Here is a 13,511-nt window from a genome sequence, read left to right as displayed (position 1 = left end):
CAACACAAGATCATACAGCTCAACATGTTTATTATTCATTTATTTTTGTCACACCTTGTTCTGAAAGGATTTCAGGTGATCTAAAGATACACATTGAGGCTGGGCATGGTGGCTCACACCTGTAATCCCAGCACTTTGGGAGGCTGAGGCGGGAGGATCATGAGGTCAGGAGATCAAGACCATTCTGGCTCACATGGTGAAGCCCCATCTCTACTAAAAATACAAAAAATTAAGCAGGCATAGTGGCATGTGCCTGTAGTCCCAGCTACTCGGGAGGCTGAGGCAGGAGAATTGCTTGAACCTTGGAGGTGGAGGTCGCAGTGAGCCGAGATCGTGCCACTGCACTCCAGCCTGGGTGACAGAGCAAGACTCCATCTAATATATATATATATACACACATTGAACACAGCACAAGTGGGACATAAGAGATTTAAAAGGGTTAGAGATGTAAAATGGATCTAGGAATGGAAACCATAAAGCGGGATTTAGCAATTGGATTCCACAGAATGCTATTAAGGCCAGATGTTAGCAGGTGTTACATAAAAAAGGGGTACCATGAGCAAAAGTATTTGAACGTGGAACATGGTTGAAACAAGTTTAAACAGATTATCTTTATTACCAAATATCTCAAACCTTTAATACGCTGTAAACATTGTGAATCAATAAAAAACTTTCCAAAACTAAGGTTTTTTTCCCAAAACTTATTTGATCCCTTTTTCATGTAACATTTCACGCATTGTGAATCAACAAGAATGTGACATTTCTCAAATTTATTTGATCTGAAACTCCTTTTTAAATGCAACATTTGAGAAACTAGTGCTCTGTTGAACACGTGTTGGGAAATACTGCCATGGAAGTCTATATATTTTCTGAAGATGAGGGCTAAGAAAATCTGGCTTTAAGCTTTCTAGCAGAAAACAAAAATGAAAGCAGTTTACTCTATGCAGCAGATAAAAACAGACCAATTAATCTGCAGAAGTCCATGCAGGAACTTACTGGAAGGACCTCAGAAATGGGAAAAGTATGAGTGAGTGATCTAATCTCCCTTCATATATTTATAGATTTCATTGTCTTCATACTTGTACAACCTTTCAGTATAGATGAAAGTCATAACACCAGAGTATAACAATTATTTTACAGTGAACAAAGGAACTATATTACAGGTATATACATTTTTGCTAATCTGATTTAATTTAGAAATAGATTATAGTTTTTGGAGAAACATTTGCAGCCCAAATTTTGCTAAATAAATGTCTCTTGGCCAGTTTAAATGTCTTAGTAGATAGTTGAACAGGGGAAGGAATAATGTGTGGTAACACAAATGAAGTAGATTTGAAAATGAGCTCAGACACCAAATATACTCTCATCCTACTTGGCTTAGAGGTGAACTAGGCTCCTCAGCCTTGGGAGGCAGAGTCAAGACAAGCAACCAGGAGCTTCTTCCAATACAGAGAGGTTGGCATCTGTTACTAAATTACCTCTGTTCATTTGGGGGAGTGGTGTTAACTGTTATCTGTGTTTTGTAACTCCTAAAATGTAGAGGTACAAAGGAAGGTTAAAAAAAAAATCCATCAATAACTCCAAGATACTAAACTCTAAATGAAGCTGTGTGCTAAGGAGATATAGGATAATAGAAGCAAGATGGCCGAATAGGAACAGCTCCAGTCTCCAGCTCCCAGCGCCAGTGACACAGAATACGGGTGATTTCTGCATTTTCAACTGAGGTACCGGGTTCCTCTCACTACGGAGTGCCGGACAATCAGTGCTGGTCAGCTGCTGCAGCCCGACCAGAGAGAGCTGAAGCAGGGCGAGGCATCACCTCACCTGGGAAGTGCAAGGGGGAAGGGAATCCCTTTACCTAGCCAGGGGAACTGAGACACACAACACCTGGAAAATCGGGTAACTCCCACCCCAATACTGCACTTTACCAATGGTCTTAGCAAATGGCACACCAGGAGATTATATCCCACACCTGGCTGGGAGGGTCCCACGCCAGCGGAGCCTCCCTCATTGCTAGCACAGCAGTCTGCCATCTAACGGCAAGGCAGCAGTGAGGCTGGGGGAGGGGCACCCACCATTGCTGAGGCTTAAGTAGGTAAACAAAGCCGCTGGGAAGCTTGAACTGGGTGGAGCCCACAGCAGCTCAAGGAGGCCTGCCTGCCTCTGTAGACTCCACCTCTGGGGACAGGGCACAGCTAAACAAACAAACAAAAAAAGCAGCAGAAACCTCTGCAGATGCAAACGACCCTGTCTGACAGCTTTGAAGAGAGCAGTGGATCTCCCAACATGGAGGTTGAGATCTGAGAAGGGACAGACTGCCTGCTCAACTGGGTCCCTGACCCCTGAGTAGCCTAACTGGGAGACATCCCCCACTAGGGGCGGACCGACACCCCACACCTCACATGGCAGGGTACACCTTTGAGACGAAGCTTCCAAAGCAAGAATCAGACAGGTACACTCGCTGTTCAGCAATATTCTATCTTCGGCAGCCTCTGCTGCTGACACCCAGGCAAACAGGGTCTGGAGTGGACCTCAAGCAATCTCCAACAGACCTACAGCTGAGGGTCCTGACTGTTAGAAGGAAAACTAACAAACAGGAAGGACACCCACACCAAAACCCCATCAGTACGTCACCATCATCAAAGACCAAAGGCAGATAAAACCACAAAGATGGGGTAAAAGCAGGGCAGAAAAACTGGAAATTCAAAAAAAAAGAGCGCATCTCCCCCTCCAAAGGAACGCAACTCATCGCCAGCAATGGATCAAAGCTGGACGGAGAATGACTTTGATGAGTTGAGAGAAGAAGGCTTCAGTCCATCAAACTTCTCAGAGCTAAAGGAGGAATTACATACCCAGCGCAAAGAAACTAAAAATCTTGAAAAAAGAATGGAAGAATGGATAACTAGAATAATCAATGCAGAGAAGGCCATAAACGAACTGACAGAGATTAAAACCATGACACGAGAAATACGTGACAAATGCGCAAGCTTCAGTAGCTGACTCGATCAACTGGAAGAAAGAATATCAGCGATTGAGGATCAAACGAATGAAATGAGGCGAGAAGAGAAGTCTAAAGAAAAAAGAGGAAAAAGAAATGAACAAAGCTTTCAAGAAGTATGGGATTATGTGAAAAGACCAAATCTACGTCTGATTGGGGTGCCTGAAAGTGACGGGGAAAATGGAACCAAGTTGGAAAACACTTTTCAGGATATCATCCAGGAGAACTTCCCCAACCTAGTAAGGCAGGCCAACATTCAAATTCAGGAAATACAGAGAATGCCACAAAGATACTCCTCGAGAAGAGCAACTCCAAGACACATAATTGTCAGACATATAATTGTCATATTCACCAAAGTTGAAATGAAGGAAAAAATCTTAAGGGCAGCCTGAGAGAAAGGTTGGGTTACCCACAAAGGGAAGCCCATCAGACTAACAGCAGATCTCTCGGCAGAAACTCTACAAGCCAGAAGAGAGTGGGGGCCAATATTCAACATTCTTAAAGAAAAGACTTTTCAACCCAGAATTTCATATCCAGCCAAACTAAGTTTCATAAATGAAGGAGAAATAAAATCCTTTACAGATAAGCAAATGCTTAGAGATTTTGTCACCACCAGGCCTGCCTTACAAGAGACCCTGAAGGAAGCACTAAACATGGAAAGGAACAACCGGTACCAGCCATTGCAAAAACATGCCAAAATGTAAAGACCATCGATGCTAGGAAGAAACTGTGTCAACTAATGAGCAAAATAACCAGTTAATATCATAATGACAGAATCAAGTTCACACATAACAATATTAATCTTAAATGTAAATGGACTAAATGGTCCAATTAAAAGACACAGACTGGCAAACTGGATAAAGAGTCAAGACCATCAGTTTGCTGTATTCAGGAGACCCATCTCATATGCAGAGACACACATAGGCTCAAAATAAAGGGATGGAGGAAGATCTACCAAGCAAATGGAAAACAAAAAAAAGCAGGCGTTGCAATCCTAGTCTCTGATAAAACAGACTTTAAACCATCAAAGATCAAAAGAGACAAAGAAGGCCATTACATAATGGTAAAGGGATCAATTCATCAGGAAGAGCTAACTATCCTAAATATATATGCACCCAATACAGGAGCACCCAGATTCATAAAGCAAGTCCTTAGAGACTTACAAAGAGACTTAGACTCCCATACAATAATAACGGGAGACTTCAACACCCCACTGTCAAAATTAGACAGATCAACGAGACAGAAAGTTAACAAGGATATCCAGGAATTGAACTCATCTCTGCACCAAGCAGACCTAACAGACATCTACAGAACTCTCCACCCCAAATCAACAGAATATACATTCTTCTCAGCACCACATCACACTTATTCCAAAATTGACCACATAATTGGAAGTAAAGCACTCGTTAGCAAATGTACAAGAACGGAAATTATAACAAACTGTCTCTCAGACCACAGTGCAATCAAACTAGAACTCAGGACTAAGAAACTCAATCAAAACCACTCGACTACATGGAAACTGAACAACCTGCTCCTGAATGACTACTGGGTACATAACGAAATGAAGGCAGAAATAAAGATGTTCTTTGAAACCAATGAGAACAAAGATACAACATACTAGAATTTCTGGGACACATTTAAAGCAGTGTGTAGAGGGAAATTTATAGCACTAAATGACCACAAGAGAGAGCAGGAAGGATCTAAAATTGACACTCTAGCATCACGATTAAAAGAACTAGAGAAGCAAGAGCAAACACATTCAAAAGCTAGCAGAAGGCAAGAAATAAGTAAGATCAGAGCAGAACTGAAGGAGATAGAGACACAAAAAGCCCTCCAAAAAATCAATGAATCCAGGAGTTGGTTTTTTGAAAAGATCAACAAAATTGATAGACCGCTAGCAAGACTAATAAAGAAGAAAAGAGAGAAGAATCAAATAGACGCAATAAAAATGATACAGGGGATATCATCACTGACCCCACAGAAATACAAACTACCATCAGAGAATACTATAAACACCTCTATGCTAATAAACTAGAAAATCTAGAAGAAATGGATAATTTTCTGGACACTTACACTCTCCCAAGACTAAACCAGGAAGAAGTTGAATCCCTGAATAGACCAATAGCAGGCTCTGAAATTGAGGCAATAATTAATAGCCTACCAACAAAAAAAAGTCCAGGACCAGATGGATTCACTGCTGAATTCTACCAGAGGTACAAGGAGGAGCTGGTACCATTCCTTCTGAAACTATTCCAATCAATAGAAAAAGAGGGAATTCTCCCTAACTCATTTTATGAGGCCAACATCATCCTGATACCAAAGCCTGGCAGAGACACAACAAAAAAAGAGAATTTTAGACCAATATCCCTGATGAACATTGATGCAAAAATCCTCAATAAAATACTGGCAAACCGAATACAGCAGCACATCAAAAAGTTTATCCACCATGATTAAGTGGGCTTCATCCCTGGGATGCAAGGCTGGTTCAACATACGCAAATCAGTAAACGTAATCCAGCATATAAACAGAACCAAAGATAAAAACCACATGATTATCTCAATAGATGCAGAAAAGGCCTTTGACAAAATTCAACAGTCCTTCATGCTAAAAACTCTCAATAAATTCGGTATTGATGGAATGTATCTCAAAATAATAAGAGCTATTTATGACAAACCCACAGCCAATATCATACTGAATGGGCAAAAACTGGAAGAATTCCCTTTGAAAACTGGCACAAGACAGGGATGCCCTCTCTCACCACTCCTATTCAACATAGTGTTGGAAGTTCTGGCTAGGGCAATCAGGCAAGAGAAAGAAATCAAGGGTATTCAGTTAGGAAAAGAAGAAGTCAAATTGTCCCTGTTTGCAGATGACATGATTGTATATTTAGAAAACTCCATCATCTCAGCCCAAAATCTCCTTAAGCTGATAAGCAACTTTAGCAAAGTCTCAGGATACAAAATTAATGTGCAGAAATCACAAGCATTCTTACACACCAGTAACAGACAGAGAGCCAAATCATGAATGAACTTCCATTCACAATTGCTTCACACAGAATAAATACCTAGGAATCCAACTTACAAGGGATGTAAAGGACCTCTTCAAGGAGAACTACAAACCACTGCTCAGTGAAATCAAAGAGGACACAAACAAATGGAAGAACATACCATGCTCATGGATAGGAAGAATCAATATCGTGAAAATGACCATACTGCCCAAGGTAATTGATAGATTCAATGCCATCCCCATCAAGCTACCAATGACTTTCTTCACAGAATTGGAAAAAACTGCTTTAAAGTTCTTATGGAACCAAAGAAGAACCCACATTGTGAAGATAATCCTAAGTCAAAAGAACAAAGCTGGAGGCATCACGCTACCTGACTTCAAACTATACTACAAGGCTACAGTAACCAAAACAGCATGGTACTGGTACCAAAACAGAGATATAGACCAACGGAACAGAACAGAGTCCTCAGAAATAATACCACACATCTACACCCATCTGATCTTTGACAAACCGGAGAAAAACAAGAAATGGGGAAAGGATTCCCTATTTAATAAATGGTGCTGGCAAAAATTGGCTAGCCATAAGTAGAAAGCTGAAACTGGATCCTTTCCTTACTCCTTATACGAAAATTAATTCAAGATGGATTAGAGACTTAAATGTTAGACCTAATACGGCAAAAACCCTAGAAGAAAACCTAGATAATACCATTCAGGACATAGGCATGGGCAAGGACTTCATGTCTAAAACACCAAACGCAACGGCAACAAAAGCCAAAATTGACAAATGGGATCTAATTAAACTAAAGAGCTTCTGCACAGCAAAAGAAACTGCCATCAGAGTGAACAGGCAACCTACAGAATGGGAGAAAATTTTTGCAATCTACTCATCTGACAAAGGGCTAATATCCAGAACCTACAAAGAACTCAAACAAATTTACAAGAAAAAAGCAAACAACCCCATCAAAAAGTGGGCAAGGGATATGCACAGACATTTCTCAAAAGAATACATGCATACAGCCAACAGACACATGAAAAAATGCTCGTCGTCACTGGCCATCAGAGAAATGCAAATCAAAACCACAATGAGATACCATCTCACACCAGTTAGAATGGCAATCATCAAAAAGTCAGGAAACAACAGGTGCTGGAGAGGTTGTGGAGAAATAGGAACACTTTTATACTGTTGGTGGGATTGTAAACTAGTTCAACCATTATGGAAAACAGTATGGCGATTCCTCAAGAATCTAGAACTGAAGTACCATATGACCCAGCCATCCCATTACTGGGTATATACCCAAAGGATTATAAATCATGCTGCTATGAAGACACATGCACACGTATGTTTATTGTGGCACTATTCACAATAGCAAAGACTTGGAATCAACCCAAATGGCCGTCAGTGACAGACTGGATAAAGAAAATGTGGCACATATACACCATGGAATACTATGCAGCCATAAAAAAGGATGAGTTTGTGTCCTTTGCAGGGACATGGATGAAGCTGGAAACCATCATTCTCAGCAAACTATTGCAAGAACAGAAAACCAAACACTGCATGTTCTCACTCATAGGTGGGAACTGAACAATGAGATCACTTGGACTCGCGAAGGGGAACATCACACACCAGGGCCTATTATGGGAAGGGGAGATGGGGGAGGGATTGCATTGGGAGTTACACCTGATGTAAAGGATGAGTTGATGGGTGCTGACGAGTTGATGGGTGCAGCACACCAACATGGCACAAGTATACATATGTAACAAACCTGCATGTTATGCACATGTACCCTAGAACTTAAAGAATAATAATAATAAAAAAATTAAAAAAAAATAAAGAAGACATTTCCTCCCCCCACCCCCCCAAAAAAAGAAAAGAAAATGCCATGACACTGAGAATGTGCAGTAAGTGTCCTTGAATAAGTTTACGGAAGTGGAAGAAGCCAGGTTATTTGATAAATGGCCTCTCATCATCAAATAACTATCAGATTATTACTATTTCAGAAGTCTCCTTTACAGTTAACAGAAGACATTTTATATGTTACCATATGATGTCAGTTCTTTTGGTCAATCTACCTCCCTTCAAAATGGAAGGTAAAATATAAATCAGTAAAACATCCATCTGCTTTACCTTTAAGGAGCTTACATTCATATCTACCATCTGTTTTGTCTCCTTTTCTGATGCTACAGAGCCCTCACCTGCAGGAATTTGTTTTTTAGGTCTAAAACAGTGGTTCTCAACTTGTAGCAATTTTGCCTCCTAGAGGAGAGCTGGCAATGCTAGAGATGGTTTTAGTTGTCGCAGCTGGGGTGGGGGTGTGCCAGTTACATCCCTGCTACAGACCAGAGATGATGCTGAACATCTTACAATACATAGGACAGCTCCCGCATAACAAAGAATTAACTGGCCCCAAATGGCAATAGTGTTGATATTAACTGAGTCCAACCTAAAATTTTCCCATCATAAGTTTTACCCTGCATATGAAATGAAAAACTGATTATTAACTCAATAACCTTACACTTTATCCTCTAAACAGCACAATAGCACAATGTCTAGTGTAGACATTAATTACAAATTTAATAAACTTTATTTTGGGGGCTGATTCCAGAGATACTTCCTCTTTTCTGGACCAAATAACCCCAATTCTTTGGATTGTTTGTTTACTTATCACTGATTCACTCAAACATTCATTCAATGGCAACTTTGTGCAGGTATAGTGGGAAGGAGTTCAACTGTTTAAAGGTAAAGCTCAGTGTTCTCAAGGAGCTCAAGGCTCCTGGGGAAAGAGTCACAATGTCAGACGATTACATACATTGGGCTAAGAATCTGTGTTGCATTTAGGATGCTGTGGGAGTGTGAATGCAGATGTGATGAACTCATCCTAAAGTTCTGAGGAAGGCTTTAAAGGAGAAGTAACATTCAAACTGCGATTAGAGGGATGAGAGTTTGCAGCATGGTTGGGGACTTGAGGGAAAGACAGTAAAAGCACTATTCATTGAGAAGAAGTTGTTAAGCACTCATTATATGCCAGTGGTTAGGCACCACATGTTACTGTGAAAAAACAAAACAAACCCCAACACGTAGCTTCTATCATGGGGCCTATTTAAAAAAGAAATGAATAAAATCTCCTCTTTAATGCTTGAATCATACTTTATAGACCTCAGAACTCTTCTGCTTACCTTTTCTCATTTTAGTCCCACAAACACCCTGAGTGCGAGGAGAAATACATATTGTCTCAATTTTATAAATAAGGACCACGAGGCAAGATAAACGAAGTGACTCCCTTCTCTCCCCAACCGTCACCACAGATCTAGTAAGTGGTAGTTGCCTGATTCCAAGTCCTGTGCTTTTCTACTGTTTTTCAGTTTCAAATGCAATTTCCTGTGGCAGAGAGGCAAGCACACTCCTTTCTACCCCCTCCTTGCCCTTGCTGTCTTCATCTCTTTCTAAGCTGTTTTCTGCCAGCCTCAATGCTGAAGTCGTTTTCCAGTCTTCCCAGTTCTGATTGCAGAGGGACTATCCAGGGAAGGAAGGAGTGAGGGTTGCTGTGCAGCCACTGACCATCTGCAAAATCATTTCTACCTTCATTTCCCAAATTTTTTGAGGAAAAAGGAAAACTGAGATGTGGGACAGAAAATCCCTTTTGTTTGTCTTGGTGTTTGATAATGTATGCAACCTCTCTGGGTGGTTTAAGCGGTTTAGGTACTTTCTATAAAAGGGATCTTTTAATGACAAAACTAATGTGATTATCTGAGTGAGTGTGAGAGGCGTATTCAAGGCTTAAAGAAAATCTGTTAGAATAGCTGAATGTATCTGCTTAATCCTTTCTCTAATGTGGCTGAACAATGCTCTGGGAAGCCATTGGTCCGTTCTTTCTTCTAGTAAATGCTTGCCTCCAGAGGTAGGGACTGTTTGCAGCTTTTGATACCCGTATGCTTCACCTTCTCAGCTGCACAAAAGCACACGAAAAGCTGAAGGAGTTCGAAGCACAGACAGAAAGCAATGTCCACTCTGAATGCTGAGGGCTAAACGTATAGCACATGGCATGCTAGCTCCAGGGAATCCTGAGAAGCAAGGACTGTGGTCACCATTGGTATGGCATCTCAGAGAAGGGTCCCCTTCCCAGCACTTGCTTTCATTAGGTGCTGGGTGTCAGATCACTTATTGATGTTTAAAATAAAATCTTACACCTGAGTTTTAAGAGTGACCAGCCTGATCAACATGGTGAAACCCTGTCTGTACTGAAAAATACAAAATTAGCTGGGCACGGTGGTACATGCCTATAATCCCAGCTACTTGGGAGGCTGAGGCAGGAGAATTGCTTGAACCCGGGAGGTGGAGGTTGCAGTGAGCTGAGATCGCGCCATTGCACTTCAGCCTAGGCAACAAGAGCAAAATTCCATCTCAAAAAAAAAAAAAAAAAAAAGAGTGGCTTAGCTATTTTTCTTTGGGGGGAGGTGGGCAAGAGAAACAGGGGGAATCAAAGTGATAGAGGTTTGAGTTCTGCAACCTCCTCTGTAACTTCAGGCCAAAATTAAATTCTTCTGGTCCTCTGCTCTCTCATTTGTGAACTACTGATAATAATGCTTACCATATTAATTCATGTGAGAATCGAAATGAAAATGGGAACATGAACATAAAAGTGTCCCACCAATCTGGAATATTATCATATAACATGTTGCACACTTGTAATTTTTTATTTTAAAGTTTTAAATCTTGTTCTTTGAAGAATACTCCTCTAGATGTATAATTTAATTTAGCTCCATAAAGCATTTATTGACTACTTACGTGCTGGGTGTTATGCAGAGTTCTGGAGATACAGATAGGAGTAAGTAAGTCTCTGACTTTTAAGAAGTTCGCAATGTTGTAGGGAGGCAGACATGTAAGGTGCAGCTAAAAAATTTGTATTAGAAATGATTAATTCTAACTTGGGAAAATTAATAATAGCTAAACCTCATATAGTGCATATTACTTGCTTGGAGGTGAGCCAAATCCTTTGCTTGAGTGACCTCATTCAATCCCAACAGCCCCAGGAGGTAGGAACTACTATCATCCCATTCACAGATGAGGAAACTGAGGCTCAGTCAGATCAAGTCAGTCACATTCCCATAGTATCACAGCTGGCACGTGGTGGGCCGAATTAGAGTCCTGGGTCTGCTTGACTTCCCATTCCGAACTCTTCCCCATTGTTTGGTGCTCTGTCCCAAGTTAAAAGAGACTTCCTGGAAGATGTGGCCATAGGTGGGTTTCAACACAGAACTGGAAGTTTGCTAGGTACACAGAGGAGTAAGGGCATTCTGAGCAGAGGGAACGGCACAGGTGAAAGCACCTTGGCCAGGAAAGCATTTGTGCAGACAGGAACTGGAAGCAGTTAGTAGTGGAGTGGGAACAGGTTAGAGGAATAAGCAGGGGCACAACTGTGATCTCCCTTATGGGCCCTTTGGTGAAAAAATAAAAATAATTTATATTTTAATTAATTATTTTGCTTATATATCCCGTCTGTCAAAAAGATTTTGCAGCAAAGTGGGATCTGTTGTTACCTTTATGGTACAGGGTTACAAAACATACTTCAGATTTTAGAATCAGAAAACTTTAAGGATGGAATGCACTTACAAGATCAAATTCATTCTATGCAAGAGGAAATCAAAACTGAATGCGTGTAAATGTCTCAATCAAGGTTACAAGGGAGTTTAACCAGCCAAACCAGAATATTTGCATTTTTTTAGATTAATTATGGTGTTAAAGTAAATATTAAGTGAGAAGTACAGAATTATCTTCAGATGCATTTATAGAAATTGGTGAGTTGAAAAGCGGGAGAGATGCAGTTGATAATTCCAGAAAGTGAGAAGGAAGTTCTGCTGAAGCTGTAGGTTTCCCATTGAGAACGCTTGTGACAACTCTTTGGAGAATGCTGCTGGGTGTCCAAGTGGGTGCCTTGGCTGGGTAAAAGCTGGGAATCAGGTCTGCCTGGAAGGTAGAATTTATTGTTATCTTTCTATGTTTATTTATTAATTTTCATTGGCTACTTAAATGGGGGCCTGGTACAGATGTGGCCTGGTTCTTGTTCTCACAAGCTCATGATCTGAAAGATATAACAGACAAGAAAACAGGTAATTGCAACAAACTGGGATTAGTCACATAATATGGAATAGGATGCTTTGGGAGCCCACAGGAGTGAGCAACCAAATGGGTTAGGAAAAGCTTCCTGGGGAGAGTAATGTCTAAAGAAAGACTTGAAAGGTGAGTGAAAGTGGGGTAAAAGGGAGAACAAATAGCGCTCTAGGCAAAGGAAACAGTTTGTGCAAATGCCCCAAGAAGACCACAGCATTTGGGAAAATTAGCTTGAATGCACTTTCCCATTTGATAGTCCTGGCATGGAGTGTGTAAGTTGGGAGTGACACGAGAGTTTTTTCTCTACCTTTTCCTTCTCCAGTACGCAAATATATATATATATATATATATATGCAGTTTATTAGAGAATGTCACAACTCTGATAAAAAAGATTGAAATGCATTTGGGAATGACACAGAGAGCAGGTGCTGACATGCTGGGACACACTAAATGATTGCAGAAAACAAAAACTCCAATATTCCTCTTTCCCATGTCACTACAGCCATCCCACTGACCTGAGAACCAGTCTCCCCAAAGTGACTACTTCTCACCCTAAGAGGGAAAACAAAAAGGCATGAAATCAATGCTCTGAATGTAAACTAGAGAGAGTACAGCAGGAGGGGAGAGCAATAAAGTGAGCAGGCCTGAGTGATGGTGGTAGCCAGCTGGATTCTCAGGTCACAGAGTAATTTACTGACTGGTCCTAGGCCACTGGCTAATTATCCAGACAGCCCTGATCCTGGTGCGAAGCCTCCTGCTGCTCATGTTATTAATACCAGCAGCAACCAGCGGGCGTTGGTGAGAGCAGAGGGGCAGACCGAGTTGCCAGACTGCTGAGCGAATGCAGGGGCACCTGCCTGGTGCCTCTGAATTGGACCTCACCAGGAAAACTGACCCAGCGACAGCATTCAGCTCTTGGCTCAGCCACTGCATGGGCCCCCCGGGAGACGCTCCCCAAGGATGGCTGAGAGCTTGGGCAGAGGAAGAAGTCACCCAACTCCTGGAGTTTGACCAGCTTGTGTCAAAGAACCTCTGCCCGTTTCCTCCTTGGAGTTGACTGGAAAGTAATTTTGAAGCCTCCCCAGAATAACTTAATACCCATGGAGTAATGTCAAACACTACTCTTTGACACGGCGTGGGAATTAGGCTTCACTGCACTCAGATGGGGCCAGGGAAGGTTATGGTGTTTGTTTTAGGGTTTAATAATTTGGGAGATTGACCTTAGGTTACCCTGAAGGGATTTCAGGGGCCAGTTGGGATGGAGGTGGAGTTGTCTTGTCTCACATACCCCACTTTAAATTATGATAACATATGTAAAGTGACTAGCGCATGGTAGACATTTTCAATCAATGTAAGTGCACTGCTCTCTTTCCCCTGTAACTTTATCCAGTAAACGCCCTC

Source organism: Macaca fascicularis, chromosome 14, assembly GCF_037993035.2.
Source record: "Macaca fascicularis isolate 582-1 chromosome 14, T2T-MFA8v1.1".
NCBI lineage: Eukaryota > Metazoa > Chordata > Mammalia > Primates > Cercopithecidae > Macaca > Macaca fascicularis.
Note: the sequence above shows the minus strand (reverse complement) of the source record.